General features: G+C 41.5%; 1 protein-coding gene across 7 annotated transcripts in view; it reads left to right on the top strand.

Annotated features, from left to right (window-relative positions):
• Positions 1–24,404, top strand: part of ANO2 (anoctamin 2) — a 245,212-nt gene that overhangs the window by 62,286 nt on the left and 158,522 nt on the right. The gene's annotated exons all lie outside the window — the stretch shown is intronic.

Below are 24,404 nucleotides of genomic sequence, written 5' to 3'. Positions count from 1 at the left end.
TACTTTTTGACAACCAATTATTCCAGGCCAGGCTACTGTACGAACTATGTAAACTCAAAACTAGTTTACAATACCTGGTAACTTCTTAATAAATATTAAAAACGTTATGTTAAACAGTGACTGAAGAAATTCTCAAGTTTTACCATACTCGGCAGCTTAGCTGAATTAAAAACAGAGGCACATCTGCTTATACTTCATCTTCATTTGTATCTTGCTGTCCCCATTATGATGTTTTATTATACTTACATGATTTCATAGAAATTCTGTAGGAAAGAAAGAAAGGTCCAGACATGCAATTGATTCTCTGTTCTCAGTAATGATTTTTCTTTCTTTTATCTTTTTTTTTTTGCTTGACTGCAAGTTTGACAGTTATCTGTAAAATAAATACAGTTTTTATTTTCTGGGTAACGTTAGAGCTTTAGAGTTTATATACATGTGAAATTAGCACAATTTTCTTTATGCAACTGGACTAGGTTTTTACACCTCTGTATTGTGGCAGGGAGGAGAGAAATAATTACTGTTACAGCATGTCTAAAAATTGTCTATTGACCTTGTATTTTGAAAAAATATTGTAGTTCTTCTTTCCAGATTGATTAGATTATACACAAATTTTTTTCTGGTTACGGAAGCACTGTGTAAATTCACAAATTTATATTCAGACTCTGATGAACAGAAACAGCATTTATTTAACCTTATATTAAAAATCACTTTAGTCTGATATTTTCTGATCCATAAAATCTTTTGGAGTATGTTGTTTAATCAATATTCATATCCCCAAATTAATTGGCCTTTTAAATCTAATTTTTAAGACAATATGCAACAGTGTAGATCTTTTTAACTCTTTCTTTTTCACCTTTATTCAGTAAGAAAGCAAATGGAAGGTCATTCTTTAACCCAAGATGCCTATACTGGAGGACTGCACATGGTACTTGTAGAATTATCTCTTCCTTCAGTTCCTTGCTACTGTTCAAGGTTACTGGTTTCCAAGTGACTATATACCAATGCTAGAAACTGTGTATTATTTATGGCCACTCTTGGCACAGACTGGGATTCTTTGAGGTCATAGAATCATAGAATCATAGAATTAGCTAGGTTGGAAAAGACCTACAAGATCACCTAGTCCAACCATCCACCTACCACCAACATAACCCCACTAAACCAGGTCTCTCAACGCTATATCTAAATGTTTCTTGAACACCTCCAGGGACGGTGACTCCACCACCTCCCTGGGCAGCCTGTTCCAGCATCTGACCACTCTTTCAGGAAAGTAGTATTTCCTAATGTCCAGCCTAAATCTCCCCTGGCGCAACTTGAAGCCATTCCCTCTCGTCCTGTCACTAGTTACAAGAGAGAAGAGGCTGACCCCCAGCTCACTACAACCTCCCTTCAGGTAGTTATAGAGAGCGATGAGGTCTCCCCTGAGCCCCCTGTTCTCCAGACTGAACAATCCCAGCTCCCTCAGCTGCTCCTCATAAGTCCTGTGCTCCAGACCCCTCACCAGCTTCGTCACCCTCCTCTGAACATGCTCCAGGGCCTCAATGTCTTTTTTGCAGTGAGGGGCCCAAAACTGGACACAGTACTCGAGGTGGGGCCTCACTAGGGCTGAGTACAGAGGGAGAATGACTTCCCTACTCCTACTGGCAACACTATTTCTGATACAAGCCAGGATGCCATTGGCCTTCTTGGCCACCTGGGCACACTGCTGGCTCATGCTCAGCTGAGCATTGACCAATACCCCCAAGTCCGTTTCCTCTACACAGTCTTCCAGCCACTCTACCCCAAGCCTGTAACATTGCCTGAGGTTGCTGTGGCTAAAGTGCAGGACCTGGCACTTGTTCTTGTTGAACTTCATCCCATTGGCTTCAGCCTGGTAATGCAGCCTGTCCAGATCCCTCTGCAGACCCTGCTACCCTCAGGCAGATCGACACTTCCTGCCAACTTGTTGTCATCTGCAAACTTCCTGAGGACTCGCTCAATCCCCTCATCCAGGTCATCAGTAAAGATACTGAAGAGGACAAGCCCCAGCACCGACCCCTGGGGAAGAATACTTGTGACCGGTCGCCAGCTGGATTTAACTCCATTAACCACCACTCTCTGGGCTCGGCCCTCCAGCCAGTTATTTACCCAGCAAAGAGTATACCTGTCCAAGCCATGGGCTGCCGGTTTCTCCAGAAGAATACTGTGGGAGACAGTGTCAAAGGCTTTGCTGAAGTCTAGGTAGACCACATCAACAGCCTTTCCCTCATCCACCAGACGGGTCACTCGATCATAGAAGGAGATCAGGTTGGTCAAGCAGGACCTGCCCTTCACAAACCCATGCTGGCTGGGCCTGATCCCCCGGTTGTCCTGCAAATGCCATGTGATCTCCCTCAAGACAATCTGTTCCATAACCTTCCCCGGCACCGAGGTCAGGCTGGCAGGCCTGTAGTTCCCCGGATCCTCCTTACGACCCTTCTTGTAGATGGGAGTCACGAGGTGATAAGGGTGATAGTCTAAGGGAATAATAATTTATGATCAATCTTAGAATATTTTCAAATTCTTAAAAATGTAAAATTAAAAAAAAAAAGAATGATAAGGACAGGCATTGCAATATTTGCTGACAGTTCCATTGATGCCTATGTTCTTCTCAGTAGAAGTACTTTGCTCTGGCTGCATGCATTTATTTGGGGATACAGGGAACAAGTATTTTTTTTAATAAACTAAGAAATCCAGTGGTCAATGGGGATAGCTTCACCAAATGAGAATATAGTAAGAGTTCTAAACTTTTATGCAGAATAATTTCAAGTAAAAATTTTAAGGGGATATATAGAACAGCTTAAAAAGCAGAAAATACAAGTTGAAATTCTAAGATGTGCAGTATTCTAGAGATTCGTCTGTAATAAACCTAATTTAAGCATGGATTTCTAGCAGAGAGGACTTTATCAAGTGTAGGTGTCTTGTAGGAATGCCTTTATTGATTCTAGTTCCCCTTAATCCTTGTAATGTAATTTAAAAAGAGCTATAAAATATACCTGTGGTTAATTTTTTTTTAATCTATTTTTTTAAATCTATTTTGATGATGCTCTTTCCTTAGGTAAAGATATGTTCAGACTTGATTTTTACTGATTTCTTTTGTTAATGTTAATGCATTAGTCATTGTCTAGCCATGGAGCTGGCAGGGCTCGTTGAGAGAGCTTTAAACTAGATATGAAGGGGGATGGGGATAAAATGATGCTTGCTAGGGTGGAGCGAGTAGTTCAGAAATTTCAACTAGATTTGATGGGGGAAGAGGGTGGAGGTCAGTGGAACAGAGAAGGGCTTGAGGGTGTTGTCGTTGTAGGAGACTGCAGGGAAAAGCCTCTGACCTGTCCTGTAGGGTCTGCTGGGAAGTCCTCAGAGGAGGTTATGTTGCTGACCCTCTATCCAAAACTTTCTCGTGTCCCTCAAGGAAGCAGTGGGGGAAAACTTCAGATTTCTTTCGGAGGTTTGAGGGAGGGCCCCTCTAGGAAGGTAGTGTGCCAGAAAGCCCAGCTGAAATGCCTTTACACTAATGCACACAGCATGGGAAAAAAGCAGGAGGAGTTGGAAACTGTGATGTGCTTGGAAAATTATGACCTGGTTGCTATCACGGAAATGTGGCGGGACAAATCCCACGATTGGAATACTCTGATGAGGGCTACAGAGTCTTCAGAAGGGATAGACAGAGTAGGAAGGGAGGAGGAGTTGCCCTATATGTTAGGAAGTGGATAGATTGCGAAGAGCTGTGTCTGAATAACAGCCATGACCAGGTTGAGAGCTTATGGGTTAAAATCAGGGATCAGTCCAGTGAAGGACATCTAGTGGTTGGGGTCTGCTCTAGGCCACCTGATCAAGGGGAGCCTGCTGATGAGGGCTTCTTGCTTCAGCTTCAGGAATTGTCAAATTCATGGGCTCTTGTCCTGATGGGGGATTTCAACCACCTGGATATCTGCTGGGGTAGCAGCACGGCAGGCAGCAGACAATCCAGGAGATTCCTGGAGTCTGCTGAGGATAACTTCCTGGTCCAGGTATTAGACAGACCGACCCAAGGTGAAGCCTTACTGGACGTGGTGCTCACCAATGTGGAGGAGAGCATTAGAGGGGTTAAGACTGGTGGCAGCCTGGGCTGTAGTGATCATGCCATAGTGGAGTTTGTAATCTCGAGGAATGCAGGCCTGGCAAAAAGTAGAGTCAGGACCCTGAACTTCAGGAAAGTGTCCAGGCCTGGGGCCTCCAGCACAAGAAAGATGTGGAGCTCTTGGAACAGGTCCAGAGGAGGGCCACTAAGGTGATCAGAGGGCTGGAGCACCTCTCCTGTGAAGAAAGGTTGAGGGAACTGAGCTTGTCTTGGAGAAGAGAAGGCTCCAGGGAGACCTCATTGTGGCCTTCCAATACTTGAAGGGTGTGTATAAACAGGAGGGGGAATGACTGTTTACATGGGTGGATAGTGATAGAACAAGGGGGAATGGCTTTAAACTAAGACAGAGGAGGCTTAGGTTAGGTATAAGGAGGAAGTTTTTCACACAGAGGATGGTGACACTCTGGAACAGGTTGCCCAGGGAGGTTGTGGATGCCCCATCCCTGAAGGCATTCAAGGCCAGGCTGGATGTGGCTCTGGGCAGCCTGGTCTAGTGGTTGGCGACCCTGCATTCAGCAGCGGGGTTGAAACTTGATGATCTTTGAGGTCCTTTTCAACCCAGGCCATTATATGATTCTGTGATTTTCCTAAGAGGTAATACTAGAATTCATCTGGAGACAGGTAGGATAGGACACTCCCTAGAAGTTTTATGAACTTTCCTGAAGATAGTAGGTTTTTGTGAAAACTTCAGTATGTTAAACGAAGTTATAATTATGCAATTCTAAAATAGTTAAGTTTTGTATAGGGACCTCTGGAGGTCCCTGAACCTAATCCACAATCAAAGCAGGGCTGGTTTGAAAGCTAGATCATGTGACTTGCAAGTTTTGAAATTTGTGAAGATGTTCTACTATTCCATAGTTCCATCTCCAGCACTGCAGCCCTCTCAAGGGGGAGAAAGATTTGCATCTGTCCTGTCCAAATTTTCCTTGGAATATCTTCCAGCCTAGTCTCTTGTCCTTTAGCAGGGCTTCTCTAATGATTTATGGCAAGTAAGAAAGCAGCTAATTGAATTTATAATGAATTATATGTCTGGTTCAGTGTAACCTTCATCACTTAGGAGCTCTAAATGACAGATGATGTGACTATGCTGAGGTTAGTAATATCACAAAGAGGTGGCTATCTTTCTTAGACAAAAGCGTAGTTAAGGAGCATCTTGAAACACCTGCAGATAGGAGTCTCTGTATGAACTGCAGTCCTGGATAGGAGATCATAACTTTAAAGAGGAAATCCTGTTTTGTTATATTTTTATTAATGTGAAATTATCTCACCATGAGTAAGTCACAGAGTCACAGAATATTCTAAGTTGGAAGGAACCCAAAGGAATTATCAAGTCCAACTCCTGGCTCTACACAGGACTACCCAAGCTTCAAACAGTGTTTCTAAGAGCATTGTCCCCTTTCCCTGGGCGTCGGTCCGTGGGTCCCCCTGCCCCATTGGTCATGGAACAAGGCCGAAGCAGCCCATAAACTGTTGACAATACAGTGACACTTTTTGCAGGAGTTGATGGAAAAGTGTGTTAGCTAAAATATTATTTATAGAGTAAAGCAATGTAAATCAAAACTTGGGAGTTTCAGTTACTCTGTCTATGTAATATATTTCTTCCCTCCTATTTTTAACTATGTTTTTCTTATGTATGGAAAATTGTTTCAACCTGGTATGTAATGAATTCTGAGAATTATTTGTAGTGTGCTGTTCTGATCTATGTCTTGACTGTCAGTTCCCCTCACTTCCAGCAGTTGAATACTGTATTCTTAAAGCATAGCAGCCCATAGATATCTCTGTGTGCCATTTCAGAACATATTCAGAACTTTAATGGTCTCAGATCTAGATACTGTTGCAGTACCTTGGAGCCTGTTTAGTGCGGTGTTAAATGTAAGCAATTGGACTCCAAACTGTTCTTACTGGTTTGCCTGGTTTTCTTTTTAATTCTTCCAATGGTCTTCACCACAAAAACCAAAATGAGTAGATCTGATTGATCAATTTAGGATACAGTAATTTTAAAGGAATGATAAAATAAGAAAAGGGGAGTTATGAAGAAATGGTGTTTTAATTTTATTAGAGATAAGTGTTTCCTCTTTGACAGGACTGAAATGAAGATCAGTTTCTTATACAGCATTCCCACAACTGTGGCAATCTATTCTGATCAATACTAAGCAAATCACAGCTTCTTTCACTACAGCTCTTTGTAGGTGCATCTTCATCTCTAGAGAGAAAATATATGTCACTGTATATAGTCTGGAACAGCAAGAACTTTAAATTAAAGGCCTGTGGTGCATTCCCTAATTTCAGAGGTACATTCAAATGTTGGTCAGTCAATTTTTGTGGCAACTTTGGCACCACTGACTCTCAAAGTGCAAATTTTCCTGTATGTTTAAATTATTCTCCTTCTCTCTTATTATTATTCATTTATTAGCCAAATGTGCAATATTTACTATTTATACAATGTAACCACATTATGGTATGTGGTTGACTTGGACTGGGGTTGAACAACCTTCTCTAATGCTTGCCTTAGAGCTAAACCTAATCAGTCCACACTAATATTTTGGTCAGTCTTACACTTCCCAGATATGCAGCCAGTATTTATATCTTTTATGAAAGACAGGTTTCAAAGCAGGGAACAATGAGGCCTGTCTTACATATACAACCAGCAGACCAAAAGTAGTGAGCCTCTCTCAAACACTCATATGATTGTCACCAACTCTCATGAGGCTGCAGAGAAAAAAGAAAACACTATGGTAGCTAGGCAGGATAATAATACTCTGTTGCTAACGCCTGAAGAATAGTAACGTTATGATCTTTTCTCTCTGCTGAAACAGTTGTTTTCTACCTTCTGAATATCATATTGTTTATGGAGTGGGGTCTTCACACTATTACAGTTAGGAGATTTTTGCTTTTCTCTACCTGACTGTTTGATGGCTTATTTAACAGAAATGCATTTTAAATGGAAAACTATCATGCATCAGGCTTATCCTTTGATTCTTTTATTCACTGGGTGTCAGTGGGTACTGCTCATTTTATGAAGGTTTGCTTTCTCTTTGAGGGGGAAAGGGCTTGCTTTCTTTTCAGGCAGTAGTCATCAATGTGTTCAAGCTGATTTCATGCTTAGCCTGCTGAATTACTGCAGAAGTTTTTCGGAGAAAACATTGATGCATGGGATCTTGGAGAGGGTCTTCTTATGCCAGGTGGGTAACAAGAGTAAAAAACACTTCTTGATAAATAACTCTGTTTCCATACAGAAATATGGAAACACTATGCAATTTTTCCCTGAATGTCTTTAGCAGATGTATCTCTAACATTCGCAAAGATGCTGAGACTATAAACAAGGAATTCTTTATTAGGAAAAAGAGGAGAACATAGCTTTAAGCTTGGGAAAATGCAGTAATCAAATAAAAATAGAACTATGTACAAAAATGTCCATGAGTTCTACCAATAATTTTGGCAGAAGTACATCCAGCTCCTTTCCAAGCCTCTGCTGAGAATGAGTCTGAAGTAATAATCTGAGCACATCTTCTTACTATAACCTTTTTTTCACTTCAAGTCCAACATCTTTTTAGGGTTCCAAGGAACTCTGCAACACTCTTATTCCCACCATGGGGTATGTTCACCTTACAGTTCATCTTCATTAAATCTCTAGGAAGAGCTGGAAGTACTATGACAGCTTCCACTCAGACTTTGTCGTTTGTGTCAGTTTTTGTAGAAGAGACTTTCCTGGAGCGAGCAAGAAGGAAATAGGACCTTGTTTCCTCCATTGTTATAATTCTTTTCCTTTCCCAGTGTCTGTGTGATCTAATTAACCCTCATGACCTCTCTTTTCCCAAGATCTGTGTGACCTTATTACCACTTATGAACCCAGTTTATTTCTGAATAGACTTTTTTTAACCACATCATACTTCAGTTAAATGGGCTGTTTGTTAGATTCTTCAGGCAAGGGCACCACTTTTCATACGCAGTTGTAGGGAGTTCCTCCTCCAACCCTGGGACTCCCTATCCCGGAACTCACGTGAGTGCTGCTGTCTGTATTCTTAACAAAGCAGAAGGTTTCTGCTCATGATACATAGATCAATGTAGAATTTATCTTCAATTAATCTGCTGCTTGCAGGCCTGTGAATGGAGTGAGATGGTTTACTTACAGCTCTGCATTTAAGAGTCTTCACCAGTCCTGTAGAAAATGGTTCCCTCTTTCTGTTTTGGCAAGAGCTTGGCATTATTTATTGGTGCTGAAACTGAATTTCAAACCACTAGGGCTGTATTGTAATAATGAGGAAATCCAGATCCCTGCTTTCTGATAAACATAATCCCCAGGCTTCAGGTTACTTTCAAAGCACTAAGACCCTCATTACCATTGGTACTCCTTATTCCTCTGGTTGGGTTTCAGAAGCTAGATTCAGCAAAGGATGTGCACATCTACATTAGGACTTACACAAAGGCTGCCTCTGAAGGCTGAAGATGTCACTGCACAGCTTCTTTGTACCCGCCCCTTGGATTGCATAGTTTTACAGGCAACTAGAAGTCTGTTCCATCTAGTCACAGAGCTGTGTCAGAATAAGTTTCTTAGTGCCTGCATGGTATCTAAACTTAACACTCAGAAACTTATATTTCTTACTGGAACTGAATGATAGGCCCTAATTCAACTGGTGTCTTTAGAGCTGACATAACTGTACTTTGACAGGAAATAAAAGAACAAATCCTACACATTTTTATATACATGCGTACAAACATTTGTAGGCATTTAGATGTGCATATGGCTGGGTACTGCAGGGAGAAAAAAACAGCTGCTGCAACTGGGTGGTTACAGTTCTGCCAAACTTTCTTTTTAAACTCTCTTCACTTCTTGATTTTAGTAGGAATTTTTGGTGCCCTTGTCATCTAATTGAGAGATATACCCCTTATTAAGAATTTTTTTCTATATGAAGCACCCGTTTCTGTAAAAAAAGTTATATTAGGATAGATCATACCCTCGTTTGATTTAGTGACCTGTTATTTCAGGGTATGTTTGGATCCAAGAGACAGGATGTCTCAGGAGAAGAGGCAAGCAAACTATCAGAGCAGCACTGAGGGTTATGAATTTTATTTGATACATGCACACACACACAGGAATTTACTTTAGATAATCTCAGTAAGCAGCAAGCAGAAACCATCCCTGAATGTGTTTAAAAACCATCTGAATGCAGTGCTCAGGGACATGATTTAGCGGTGAGTTGTTAGAGCAGTATCGTTAGGTTGCGGTTGGACTTGATGATCTTGTATGTCCTTTCCAACCTGAGCAATTCTATGATTCTATGATGAGAGACTGGCAAAATGCCAAATAGGAGAAAGAGAAGGAACACGCCAGTAGTGGATTCAATAGACAGTGTCAGCAGGATGTCCCCTGCTTCGAAGTGCACTTTTCCTCTCTAATCCACCACAGCCTCCCTCCTGCTTTTATTCTCTCCAGAGTCTGCAGGGTTTTTCCACCTGCACCCTACTTCCATGTGGCTAGTGTGTGATGCAGAGCCCAAGTGGAACACCTGCTTCCAAAAACAAGTTCTTGCAAAACAAGATAAACTAGCAAGTTCAGCTCCCTCCCAAAACAAGATAAGCGGCTCTATCCTCAAATGCCTCTTTCCTTAAAACTGTCATGTGGCCCATGGTTCTAGTCACATAGCCATCCAGTTATCTTCTCTGTCAGAATCCTTTGTTCCAACTCAGGATCATTCTTTGGCGAGGACCTTTTGGGTCCTCGACACACCTGCCTCCAAAACTGAACAAAAACAATATGACAAGATTATGAACAGAGCATCATGTAAGAATTATTCCCTGTAAACACCCACATAAAGAAGGTTTCCAACATGAGAAATACTTGAACTTCCACAGTAAGCACAGAGAACAGAAAAACAAAAGTTTTTAACGCAATACGGAGCAGGTGTTGGCTGTATTATTGTCTTGGTGAAATAGTTGCAGTTGAAATTATGAAAAAAATGCATTTAATTGCACTTATAGGCTGCATTTAAATAAGTTTCTTTTGCCTTTTTATTTGTCACAGTCTCAGACATCTTAAGAACTGGCAGTTTAAATTAAAAAAAAATTATAAATGTCTTATTAAGAGAGGCTATTAGGATAGACTACAGTAGTAGGATAGTCTTAAGAATGACTGCCTCAAGTTATCCAATGTGTCTAACAAGGAATTTATTAAACCTGTCTTTTATGGGCTATTGTGAAATTATGCCTTATCCCCTGTATTGTGTCTATCTGACAGTAGTGATACAGTGTCATCTAAATCCATTACATGAAACAAATTCAGAGGCTATAGTGAGGCTCACTTATATGAATTTGAAGAGCAAGAAATCTTTCATGAAATACTGGTTATAAATTAGTCATTTATAAAAAGAATTAAGTATCTGAACTTCAAATTCTATTAACCCAGATGAGCTAGAAATTTATGGAAACTGTCTTGTGAATATTGAAGATTAGGAAAGAGATAAAATATCAGTGACCTCACACTTTTTCTAAGTAAAAACCTGGGTAAAGTTCTCATTGGAGAAGAGGAGGTGCGAGGGAGACTTCATTGTGGCCTTCCAATACTTGAAGGGAGCGTATAAACAGGAGGGGGAATGACTGTTTACATGGGTTCATAGTGATAGGACAAGGAGGAATGGCTTTAAACTAAGACAGGGGAGATTTAGGTTGGATATTAGGAAGACGTTTTTCACTCAGAGAGTGGTGAAGCACTGGAACAGATTGCCCAGAGAGGCTGTGGATGCCCCATCCCTGAAGGCATTCAAGGCCAGGCTGGATGTGGCTCTGGGCAGCCTGGTCTAGTGGTTGGCAACCTTGCCCACCGAAGGGGGGTTGAAACTAGATGATCTTTGAGGTCCTTTTCGACCCAGGCCATTCTATGATTCTATGATTTGCAATCAGAGAAAAGCTGGAAGAGTATTAATAGGTGCAAAGTGCTAAAAAAAAAAAAAAAAAAAAAAAAAAAAAAAAAAAAAAGGAAGAAAAAACTAGTTAAACTCTCTGCCAGTTTGAAAGAAAGGCCAATTCACTATGCCACGGTAAATAGGTTTCTCATTTTTCAAGTTTGTTATGAGAGAAATAGAATGATATACGTAACTGAATGAATTATTTATTCCTTTTATGCAACTTCACTTAGTGGGCTGAAATGTTTCTGCTGTGAAACTGTACTCCCTTCCCCATAGGTAACCTTTGTTGATTCATAGTAATGTTGACTCAGCCTCAGGTGTTGCTGAGGTACATGCTACCTGTTGTGAATTTTGAGTTTGACAGATTTGGAGGTCTAGTGACATTTTTGATTGTCAGGGTTTGATTGATGTATCAAGAGAGATGCTGAATGTTTATAGGTTGCATTGCCTGAGTTCTCAAAGCTAAGTGATGGGACACATTGCTTTCCTGCTCTTGCTAAAAGTGTCTGCCTTTAGTAAGTGCCTGCTTACTGCATGGATTCATAGGTATGTAGACCTTTTGTAGGCAAAGAAGGTGACAGTCAAATACAGATATCAACTGAATAATGTAATCAGCAACTTAATCCTTTCAAACAGTGCATAAAGACTGCTACTACTGCACCTAAAAAACTGTATGGATTATCATTTTGATAATTCCACACATCACATTCTCTTCATGTCTAGCTTTCCAGTGAAAGATCTCTTTAGCCATAAAGAACACTCCACAAAGTATTTACACAAATCCAAAAACACTCTGCAGAAGCCCTTAAAGCTTTGTATTTTCCCATAACAAAATGGGGAATTTGGTTACAGTGTTTCTGACTAACCAGCATCATGTTGCTTGCTTGCACAGTTGGTAGGTACTCTGCCTTAATATCTGTTTCAGTCCTCATATCTACTTAATATGATTCTGTTTTTCTTTGTAACAAGTCTGTAACCAATAGCTTTTTTTTAGTTTATAATCCTTCGCCACCTCATTTGCTCACCCAGCTGTATTCTGAAAACTTCTTGGAATGCAAACAATAACATTAGTAAAGCTGTGAAGTTCAGTGAGTGGTTTGTTTTCATTTTATTTCTTTACAGGATAAAGTTTTATCTTTTGATATTTTGAATTGTTGTTAAAACTTGAATCCTATGTTTTTATTTAAAACATTTTCCCCAGGTTTTTGAATATATTAAAATTTGTGAACTGGATGATTACCTCCCTCCATACAGATTATCCCCATGAGCTGCAAGATGAGCCAACAGGGGAGACCGGTGTGGATGAACAGGGAGCTTTTCCTTAGGCTCCAGGAGAAAAAGAGAATCTATCTCCTGTGGAAGAAGGGATGGGCAAGTTGGAGAGAGTACAAAAAAGTTGTTAGGATGTGTAGGGAGAAAATTAGAAAGGCAAAAGCCCAGCTTGAACTCAGCTTGGCCACTGGGGTAAAAGGGAACAAGAAACTCTTTTACAAATATATTAACACTAAAAGGAGGACCAAGGAGAATCTCCATTCTTTACTGGATGCGGCTGGGAGCATGACCACTGAGGATAAGGAAAAGGCTGAAGTTCTAAGTGCCTTCTTTACCTCTGTCTTTAAAAGTCAAACCAGTTATCCTCAGGGTACTCTACTCTCTGACATGGAAGTCTCAGATGGGAAGCCGAACAAACCCCCCACAATTCAGGAGGAAATGGTCAGAGACTCCACCTGGACTGCCATGGGGCCAGATGAGATCTGTCCGAGAGTGCTGAGGGAACTGGCAGAGGTGATAGCCAAGCCACTTTCCCGCTTTCCATTATCTATCAGCATTCCTGGTCAACTGGAGAGGTCCCAGAAGACTGGAGACTTAACAGTGTGATTCCCATCTACAAGAAGGGTTGTAAGGAGGATCCGGGGAACTACAGGCCTGCCAGCCTGACCTTGGTGCCAGGGAAGGTTATGGAACAGATTGTCTTGAGGGAGATCACACAGCATGTGCGGGACAACTGGGGGATCAAGCCTAGCCAGCATGGGTTTGTGAAGGGCAGGTCCTGCTTGACCAACCTGATCTCCTTCTATGATCGAGTGACCCGTCTGGTGGATGAGGGAAAGGCTGTTGATGTGGTCTACCTAGACTTCAGCAAAGCCTTTGACACTGTCTCCCACAGTATTCTTCTGGAGAAACTGGCAGCCCATGGCTTGGACAGGTATACTCTTTGCTGGGTAAATAACTGGCTGGAGGGCCGAGCCCAGAGAGTGGTGGTTAATGGAATTAAATCCAGCTGGCGACCGGTCACAAGTATTCTTCCCCAGGGGTCGGTGCTGGGGCTTGTCCTCTTCAGTATCTTTACTGATGACCTGGATGAGGGGATTGAGCGAGTCCTCAGGAAGTTTGCAGATGACAACAAGTTGGCAGGAAGTGTCGATCTGCCTGAGGGTAGCAGGGTCTGCAGAGGGATCTGGACAGGCTGCATTACCAGGCTGAAGCCAATGGGATGAAGTTCAACAAGAACAAGTGCCAGGTCCTGCACTTTAGCCACAGCAACCTCAGGCAATGTTACAGGCTTGGGGTAGAGTGGCTGGAAGACTGTGTAGAGGAAACGGACTTGGGGGTATTGGTCAATGCTCAGCTGAGCATGAGCCAGCAGTGTGCCCAGGTGGCCAAGAAGGCCAATGGAATCCTGGCTTGCATCAGAAATAGTGTTGCCAGTAGGAGTAGGGAAGTAATCATCCCTCTGTACTCAGCACTGGCAAGGCCACACCTCAAGTACTGTGTTCAGATTTGGGCCCTCACATTGAGGCCCTGGAGCATGTTCAGAGGAGGGCGACGAAGCTGGTGAGGGGTCTGGAGCACAGGCCTTATGAGGAGCGGCTGAGGGAGCTGGGATTGTTCAGTCTGGAGAACAGGGGGCTCAGGGGAGACCTCATCGCTCTCTATAACTACCTGAAGGGAGGTTGTAGTGAGCTGGGGGTCAGCCTCTTCTCTCTTGTAACTAGTGACAGGACGAGAGGGAATGGCTTCAAGTTGCGCCAGGGGAGATTTAGGCTGGACATTAGGAAATACTACTTTTCTGAAAGAGTGGTCAGGCGCTGGAATGGGCTGCCCAGGGAGGTGGTTGAGTCACCGTCCCTGGAGATGTTCAAGGAATGTTTAGATGTTGTGCTGAGGGACATGGTTTAGTGAGAATTATTGGTGACAGGTGGATGGTTGGACTGGATGATCTTGTAGGTCTTTTCCAACCTTGGTGATTCTATGATTCCATGATTCTATGATCATCTCCTTAAACAATGCCTTTTACTGTGTTTAATAGTTATTATTTCTGAAGAGTCAAAAGACAGGGGGAAAATACAGTCTTACAGCTAAGTGGATTTCAAATTTTCTGTTCTCTAAGGAATTCCAGAATTCTGTCAGTGTTTTTTCATCCTATCACAGATTCAAAAAAATATATATTTCTTAGTGTTTTGTGAGAAAATACATCTCTGGCTGTTAGAACGTGTAGTTTGGGCAGGTTAGGCTTCAGGCTTCTGGTACCATTGGAGGATGCAGCAAAAAATTGTTAACGGTTTTAAACAAGAGCTTCAACTAAAAGTTAACTTCATTTAATGGCTTTTCTGGCATCCTTTTCCATTCTGCTTTCTAGCAGAACTCAGAATCATTGGAGGTGATTCAGTGAATTACTTGTTGGAAGAAATACACAGGAGAGGAAATTTTTTGTAGAAATAAATGCCCTGTCTTGGCTCTGAACTTATTTCCACATCTTACCTATGGTGTCAAGTGTTACAAAATGAATGGGGAACATTTGCAGATGTGTGTACAATCATTAGAGATATCTTTCAGCATTAGGGGTTTGACTCAGGGCTCTTGCACTGGTTTATCAAATATTTTCACATACACCTTCATATTCACTCTTTACTGGATAGTCATGAGCTTTACCTTCAGCTTAAGCGACACTTTGGACAGAAACTCCTTTCATTGTTTTCTGCATACAGAATCATTTGGAATTATTTTTTTTTTTCCTGAGAATCAACTGCAGTGTAGCTGAGGTTCTCTCATAGTTTATTTCTCCTCTGAAAACTTTAATTAAAAATTTTCTCAGTCTGCTGTCAAATTGTTCCAAGCGGGGTTGCTTTCTGCCAAGATCCTTTCTTGGCTTCCATCTTGCACCATTTGGTGTGCTCTCTGTAGATCTGGATTTAGCAGTAATACATTTCTGCCTGGGACTGTCTAGACAGTATATGTGCATATAAGCTGTCAGGCACTTACATGGTAGAAATCTCTAGGATCTTTGGATGCACAGCAGCCCCAGTGCTGCTGCTGAGCAATAATTCCACCCAGATGTCGCAGATAGTTTCAATAAGTGATTGAATCCTACCCTGAGAAATCTTTCAAGTGGAGAAAATATGTTAATTCCAGAAAAATCTGGGCACAAGTAACTACCTGGAATGAAACAATGAGGTATATAGAAATGTTTTGTCTTATCCTGATTCTATTATAGTGACTGGAATTTTATCTTTACTCCAGCAGTGTTTCTGAAATAAGTGTATAGTTTTGAAAACTTCAGGTGGAAGTATCAGTGTGCTGGAAACTATTACCTCAATAATAATAAGATTCTTGTGCTCTGAGATAATGAAGTCACTGTGTCCTGAGATTAAAATATATGAGAAATTAGTATTTAAATGGCTAATCATATATGGGTAAGCCTTCAATCTGAAGACAGATTTTCTTCTCTTGACATAGTCTGTTGCAGGAGTTTGTTATGTTCCTGACTCTGCCACCATTTTCTCCAAAGATCCGTCACAACTTTTCATAATATTACACCATGAGCTGGCCCTTTGGGAGTTTAATTATATATTTTTTAACAGTACTCAGGTTTATAATTCATCAGTACAACTAAGAACATAGGTTAGAGAGAAGGTGGGTCAGAGAGAGCATGAGGAAGCTGGGAATGGGAAGAAAGCTTTTAAACTAGCTCTGGTAACAGATTTTTTACATTAAATCGTACCTTGAGAGAACTGCTTGTCCACACCAGAGTTTTATCCACTTCTTTTGAGAGTAAGTGTATTTGAAGGCATGTGACTTTTGATCATTTGCACAGGGGAGAGCATACCCAACAATTAATTGTAAAGCAGTTTAATTTTTGCATAGAAAATATTTACTCACTTGGGGTGATTTTGTGGGGAATGAATTGTGGCATGCATGAAATAACAGCTGGCCTAGAATGGGGCATGGAAACCAAAAAACTGAAAAATTTGGAGCAGATTTCCCAATTCTTGATGTCTAAAACATATACATATACATATATATTGCTTTTTTACATTATTCTTGAATGATTCCAGAGTTTTTTTTTCTAGCCAGCGTATTCACATTTCCAGTATCCTACACTCATTTTTGAAAAGTGAAAATCTAAGGATTTTTTTTTCTCTCTCTCTTTCCACATTCCAAAAGCTTAGTCTATTTACAAGTTACACACCTTGGCATGGAAGCAGTGACCAGTATGCAAGCATATAATTTAAATATTTTTTTTTTATATTGGTTTGGCAACCAGACAGACAGAAGCACATTGCAGATACCTGACTCAAATACTACATGGGCTAACCAGGGGGAATTAAGTAAACATTTTCACTGCACCATTCCCAACACTTCTTATTCTAACTCTGATAGGAGAGAAAATACAGTTTCTGCAGGATTTTCATTGGTTTGGTTTGGTTTGTTTCAGGTTTTTAAAACATTGTTTCTTATTATTTACTAAATCTAGGGATGTTAGGAGAAACTGCAACTTTTGTTTATCTTCTGAAGGAGTTGTGGAGGATTTGACTGAATCTTTCCTTAGATACATGACTCTTATTCAAAAGAACATACATAGTGCTTGGTAGGTGAGGTGGCCATTTGAACAGTGTTCAAAAATTTTCCAGATTAAACACAGAATTTCACCTTACAATGTAACAACATACAGAAAAAAAATGTTTGATTACTGCTTCTGATAGGAGAGGTACACATTCACTGTTAAAATCTTTTGTCTCTTGCTTTGAATGAGAACCGCTGTCCTTATTGAGCATATGTATATAAAAGGACACATCTTAGAACACTGAGGAAATAAAATACACGTAATGCAGAAGGCATACTCCTTTTGTGACACTGTTCAATGGGCCATCTATTCTCATACTTCGAAAAGGATTAGTGGTGAGCTTTATTTGGATACATGTGGGCTGGATGTGAGTTAGCTACTGAGGCAGGGCAAACTCTGGTTTCGATTCTCCTCTTTTGCTAGATCAGCATAGATCATGAGTAATGTCTTGGCTGTAATAGAATAATTCTGGTCTGACCCCAGTGTAAATGAGAGAAGATGCCAAATAAATGTACAAAAACTTGTCCAAATTCCTTTTCTTATCATGCATCTTACCCTTGAAGAACATTTTTTTTTTTCTAGATCTCTCTGCAAGGCTTCTCCACCCTCAAGGGACTCAACAGCTCTGCCAACTTAGTATCACCAACAAACTTGTTCAAAACATCCTTAGTCCTACATCTAAATAATTTATGACAACATTAATGAAAACTGTCCCTAAAATTAAGCACTTGGGAACCTCGCTAACGTCTGGCTGCCAGCCTGATGTAGCTCCATCAGTGTATAAACCCATAAAGTGTTACATCTAACCCTTTGGGCCTGATCTGTCAGCCAGTTGCTCACATTATGTTTTTGTCTAGCTGTATGCTGAACATTTTGTCTAGAAGGGTACTGGGGTAAACAGTATCAAAAGCTTTACTGAAATCTAAAAGGATAACAAGAAATGCCTTCCCTTGATCAACTAGATGAGCAACCTTGTCATAAAAGGAAATTGATTTAGTTAAACAGGGTCTTCTGTCATGAATCCGTATTGGCTGTGACCAATGACCACATTGTCATACTTGTTTTTTCCAATAACTCCCAGCATAATGAGGATAATAACTCCCAGCATAATGAGGATAATAACTCCCAGCATAATTGAGGATGGAGAATTGGCTTCCTCAGACGTGGAAAAAGCTGAGGTGCTCAATAAGTGCTTTGCCTCCGTCTTCACTAGTGGTCATGCTCCCCGTGTCTGCCATGACCCCGAACCTCGAGGTGTGGGTGAGAGGAGCGGATTTTGTCCCACTGTAACAGTGGAACAAGTTCGAGACCTCCTCTTGAAACTGAATGTGTGGAAGTCCATGGGGCCAGATGACATCCATCCTAGGGTTCTGAGAGAGATGGCTGATGTGGTTGCCAAGCCGCTCTCCATCATATTTGAAAAATCATGGCTGTCCGGTGAAGTCCCCGGTGACTGGAGAAAGGGAAACATTACTCCCATTTTTAAGAAAGGGAGAAAGGATGACCCGGAGAACTACAGGCCAGTGAGCCTCACCTCTGTGCCTGGGAAGATCATGGAGCAGATCCTCCTAGAAGACATGTTAAGGCACATACGTGACAAGGAGGTGATCTGAGACAGCCAGCATGGCTTCACCAAGGGCAGATCTTGCCTGACCAATCTGGTGGCCTTCTACGATGAAGTGACGGCATCGGTGGATGGGAGGAAGGTGATGGATGTCATCTACTTGGACTTCTCCAAAGCCTTTGACAGGGTCCCTCATCACATCCTTCTCTCCAAATTGGAGAGGTATGGATTTGAAGGATGGACTGTTTGGTGGGTTAAGAAATGGTTGGCTGGTCGCAGCCAAAGGGTTGTGTAAATGGTTCTATGTCAGGGTGGAGGCCGGTCACGAGTGGTGTCCCCCAAGGCTCAGTCCTGGGACCGGTGCTCTTCAATGTCTTTATCAATGACATAGATGATGGAATCGAGTGTACCCTCAGCAAGTTTGCAGATGGCACCAAGCTGAGCGGTGCAGTTGATACATTGGAAGGAAAGGGAAGCCATCCAGAGGGACCTGGACAGGCTGGTCAAGTGGGCCCACAAGAGCCTAATGAGGTTCAACAAGGCCAAGTGCAGGGTGCTGCACTTGGGCCAGGGCAATCCCAGGTATTTAAACAACCTGGGGGAAGAAGTACTTGAAAGCAGCCCTGCGGAGAGGGACTTGGGGGTCCTGGTGGATGAGAAGCTGGACATGAGCCAGCAGTGTGCGCTGGCAGCCCGGAGGGCCAACTATGTTCTGGGCTGCATTAAAAGAGGAGTGGTCAGCAGGGAGAGGGAGGTGGTGGTCCCCCTCTACTCAGCTCTTGTGAGGCCCCATCTGGAATACTGTGTCCAGGCCTGGGGCCCCCAGCACAAGAAGGACGTGGAGCTCTTGGAACGAGTGCAGAGGAGGGCGACCAAGATGATCAGAGGGCTGGAGCACCTCTCCTATGAGGAAAGGTTGAGGGAACTGGGCTTGTTTAGTTTGGAGAAGAGAAGGCTCCAGGGAGACCTCATTGTGGCCTTCCAATACTTGAAGGGAGCGTATAAACAGGAGGGGATCGATTGTTTGTGAGGGTGGATAGCGATAGGACAAGGGGGAATGGTTTTAAACTGAGACAGGGGAGATTTAGGTTAGATATTAGGAGGAAGTTTTTCACACAGAGGGTGGTGACGCACTGGAACAGGTTGCCCAGGGAGGTTGTGGATGCCCCGTCCCTGGAGACATTCAAGGCCAGACTGGACGTGGCTCTGGGCAGCCTGGTCTAATGGTTGGCAACCCTGCACTTGGCAGGGGGGTTGAGACTAGATGATCTTTGAGGTCCTTTTCAACCCAAGCCATTATATGATTCTATGATTCTATGATAATTATCTCCATAATTTTACAAGGCACTAAAGTGAGACTGACAGGCCTGTAATTACCAGGGTCTTCCTTCTTGCTCTTCCTGAAAACTGGAACAATGTTTTCCAGCTTACAATCAACCGAGATCTCTCCAGATTTACAAGAACAAGTCCCAGTTATTGAAAAATAATTGAGAGAGGTCTTGCATGACATCAGCCAGCACTCTGAGTGCCCTGGGATGAGTTCCTTTGGGTCCCATAGACTTATATGCATCCAGGTGAAGTAGCAAATCCTGCAGAAGTTTGGAGTTGGCTGAGAGCTGATTGTTACTGCAGCCACAGTGCCCCAAATTGGGACACCTGGTGTGCCAGAACCTATCACCAGTGTTGAAGACAGAGGCAAAGAAGGCACTAAATATCTTGTCTATGTCCCAGTTTGGAAGATGACCATTCTCATCAGGTGGTGAACCCAAGTTCTCTCTGCTCCTCCTTTTGTTGTTAATGTATTTAAAAAAAAAAAAAAAAAACAACTTTTTATTGTCCCACACAGTATTAGCCATTCACTACAACCATTCTATTTTTCTCTTCTGGTGCTATAGAATCATAGAATGGTTTGGATTGGAAGGGACCTTAAAGATCATCAAGTTCCAACTCCTTGTGATAGGCAGAGACACCTTCCACCAGACCAGATTGCCCAAAGCCTCATCCAACCTAGTCTTGAACACTTTGAGGGATGGAGCAACCTGTTCTAGTACTTCACTACTTATGTTGTGAAGAATTTCTTCCTTATATCTATTCTAGATCTACCCTTTTTCATTTTAAAACTGCTCCCTCTTGTCCTCTCTCTGCACTCACTGATAAAGATTTTCTTCCGTCTTTCCTGCAGGCCCCCTTTAAGTATTAAAAGACTGCTATAAGGTGTCCCTGGAGCCTTCTCTTCTCTAGGCTAAATAATCCCGTCTTTCTCAGCCTTTTTTTTTCATAGGAGAGGTGCTTCAGCCCTTTGATAATCACTTTCAGCCCTCGTCTGGACCTGCTGCAATGGGTTCATGTCCTTCTTATGCTGTGGTCCCCAGAGCTGAACACAGTACAGCAGATGGGGTCCCTCTAGAGCAGAGAAGAGTGGAGGAATGACATGCTTCAATCTGCCAGCTACAAGTATTTAAAAGGTTAACATATTCACATTTGAGGAAACATAACATCCTGCTTTTAGAATTAAATAGCCTTGAAATTTGCTACTATGAACCCATATATTTGAGGGGGATGGAATGTTTTCAGACTTTCTATAATGATGCCTCTGTGCATTTCTTAAATAGACTTTCAGAAGGGTTCTAGAAAGAAACCCACATTACAATGTTCTTGAGGTCTGAATCAAAAATCACCAAATCCAGCCGTGGCTTCTGGATGTTGTTTTGGATCTTTTGTAGTATATTACAGAGTGTTTGCACAGGCTTGACTCCCAGTCAGAGCAATGGAAGTTCAGGTCTCAGAAAATGTCAAAAAATGAAGGAGTTTATCTGTGTTCTGTGTTTTGCTAGCTTGATATACTCAGGTTGAAATTTATCATGCTTTCATGAATTGTCATTGCTTCTCTGTCAAATATTTCACTTTCTGGCAATTAAACACACTGGGCCCAAGCACAGCAGTCTTAATTATTTTTCATTTTCAAAACATTTAAGTCACAGAACATTGTTCAGTTTTCTTCTTGGCAACTGCTTTTTGTCCATACTGTCAGGATATTTTTGAGCTCTTCTAACTTTCTCTTGGAAAGAATGCAGATAGCTTTATAGGTTAAAGATCTCATGTATCGCTGCAATGTTTAAAAATTACATAGGAAGCCTTGCGAACCATAAGCTCCAACTTCATGGACCCTGGTCATCTGATCTTTAGTTCTGTTTGTACTTGAACAATTTATGTGGTAATTTGTGATTGTACTAAAACAACAGGCAGCCTAGAACAGCTAAATTTCTAGACTACTTATAGTCTGCTTTCACCTTTTTGAAGCACTGTAATAGCTATGCACATTGTCCTTTAAATAAAGAAGGAGAAAGAAGATGGATAATTAGAATAACTCCCCCTTGTGCTTATTGATCTATGTTCAGTGATGTGTTCAGTGACATCTGCCTTACTGCCAAGTGCACTTGTCACTTTTCAGACATGAGGAAATCTAAGAGCAAATTGAGTCTCCCAGGGTCCTGTGCTGCTCCAAGGTGCCTCATTGCTTCTGTATGTTCACTCAAACAGTCTTGAAGAAAACCTATAAACTATCTGATTACTTCTGTTTTTCAGTCAAATACTTACTTCCTCACTTCGTACTCAAAAACATTCATAAAACAACAAATGTGAAAATACAGTAAAACCATCTCCTAGAAATAACCTCCAAAATTACTTGGCATGTGCTACATTACAAAGTAATTCCAAAGTGCTATGATTATATTTACAGCATAAATATTTAAACTTATCTTTTTATAAACTATATAATCTCAAATTTCCTTATGTTCAGTGCAAATGTGATAGACTTCTCTTCCAAGTGGTTTAAAAACAATGCTATGGTGTGAATGTGGAGTACATACTGGTATAGGCTAATTCTCACTGAGACAGCAGGGTCGGCTTTAAACTGAAGGAGTTGGAGTGCGGGGTACAGAATGGAAATTCTCATGACATTCCAATCAACTGTGGATTGAGCCAGGCCAATTAGAATTTGACAGATGCTCCTTAGCTGCCTCGCATGATGTGAGTCAAAAGGCCAGCCCCCTCAACAGTGACTATGGCTATGGGGAATCCTTTTGCATCCTCCTATGGATACACAGTCTGTTCAGTTTTCTTCTCTAAAGTACCTGTACACCAATGAATGCAGCATAGGGAATAAACAAGAAGAACTAGAGACCTGAAGGTGACCTACAGGAAAGGTGGGGAGGGACATTTTATAAAGGCATGTAGAAACAGGATGAGAGGAAATGGTTTTAAACTGGAAAAGGGTAGATTTATACTAGATAATAGGAAGAAATTCTTTACTGTGAGACTGGTGAGACACTGGAACAGGTTGCCCAGTGAGGTTGTGAATGCCCCCTCCCTGGAAGCATTCAAGGCCAGGCTGGATGGGGCTTTGAGCAACCTGGTCTAGTAGGAGGTGTCCCTGCATATAGCATGGGGGCTGGAACTAGACGATCTTAAAGGTCCCTTCCAACCCATCAAACATCAAGCAAGTAGAGAGTTTGTGAGTGAGAATTAAGGAGACACTAATACAGACAGCTGAAAGTAGCTTCACAATCTCAGGCACTCATTCTTGTGGACACTTGTTGGAAAAACAACACTGATAGGCACTCACAGTCCAAGAGCGTCCTGCAATGTATTTAGGATAACATTCTGATGCAAGTGGTGAAGGAGCCAATGAGGAGAGTTGTGCTGCTGGACCTTGTTCTTACTAACAAGTAAGGGCTGGTTGGGGATGTAAAACCAGTTTAAGTCAGCTGTCCTAATACTGTTCCCTCCTAGCTCCTTAGCGCCTTTGCTGAGAATGGCCTTGGCTCTGTACAACACTGCTTAGCATCAACTATAAACATCGGTATGTTATCAACATTATTTTTCTCCTAGAATCAAAACATAGCATCATAACAGACTCTGAAGAAAACAATTCCATTCCAGCTGAAACTAAGACATGAAGAAAGGCTGAGAGACCTGGGACTGTTCAGCCTGGAGAAGATAAGACTAAAAGAGGATCTCATAGCTGAAGTGAAGGAATCAAAATAGTGGGGCTGGCTTTTTTCAGTGCTGTGCAGCAACAAGACAAGGGGCAACAGGTAAAAACTTCAATACAAGAAGTTGCATACAAATACGAGGAAGAACTTCTTTGCCATGAGATTTACAGAGCACTGGAACAGGCTGCCCAAAGAGGTTGTGGAGTCTCCTTCTCTGGAGGAATTCAAGACCCACTTGGATGCTTTCCTGTGCAACCTGCTGTAGAGAATCTGCTTTAGCAAGAGCGTTGGACTTGATGATCCCCAGAGGTCTCTTCTAACCCCTATGAATCTGTGATTCTGTGATACTCACAATACTTACTTAAATTTCTTCATTCACTCTGATCTTTTCAGAAATGAAGGAACTTGACTTTCTTGGATTGCAGATGTGATTACAAAGAAGAGTTATGAAACCTGAACTAATTCACAGTAGAAAACTAATTATCTACTAGACTATAGAATGTTTTGTGTATCAACCCTGACAAGAAAACTAAGCCAGCCAGGGTAAAACGTTGAAGCCAGTGAGGTGGTAATTAACATTAATATAGAAATGTATGCAGTCAAATAGATAGTATTCTGGATTCCACTTTCAAGTACTGAGAAGGCTTATTTTTCATCTCTTATCTAGATTTTATGATAGTCATTAGTTTTTGTGGCATGGCATTTAAGCTCATTCTTGGAGTTTTCTTACAAGAGAAGTAGAGTAAGTGCTTCAGAAGGTACAAGTTGTCTTTTTTCCTAACTAGTCAGTCATCCTGTTCATATAAAGTTTTGTTCAAAGGGTGTATGTTTTTGTTTTTTTTTTTTTGGTGATATGCATATAAGAGAGAGAAAGTATTGAAGAATGTATTGGTTTTATGAATTTTCAATGATGACCTTTGAAATATATGGAACTTCGTCTTGGTTTTTTTTTTTTGTTTTGTTT

Source organism: Numida meleagris, chromosome 1, assembly GCF_002078875.1.
Source record: "Numida meleagris isolate 19003 breed g44 Domestic line chromosome 1, NumMel1.0, whole genome shotgun sequence".
In the NCBI taxonomy this organism is placed as follows: domain Eukaryota; kingdom Metazoa; phylum Chordata; class Aves; order Galliformes; family Numididae; genus Numida; species Numida meleagris.
This window is presented reverse-complemented; position numbering and strand designations above follow the sequence as displayed.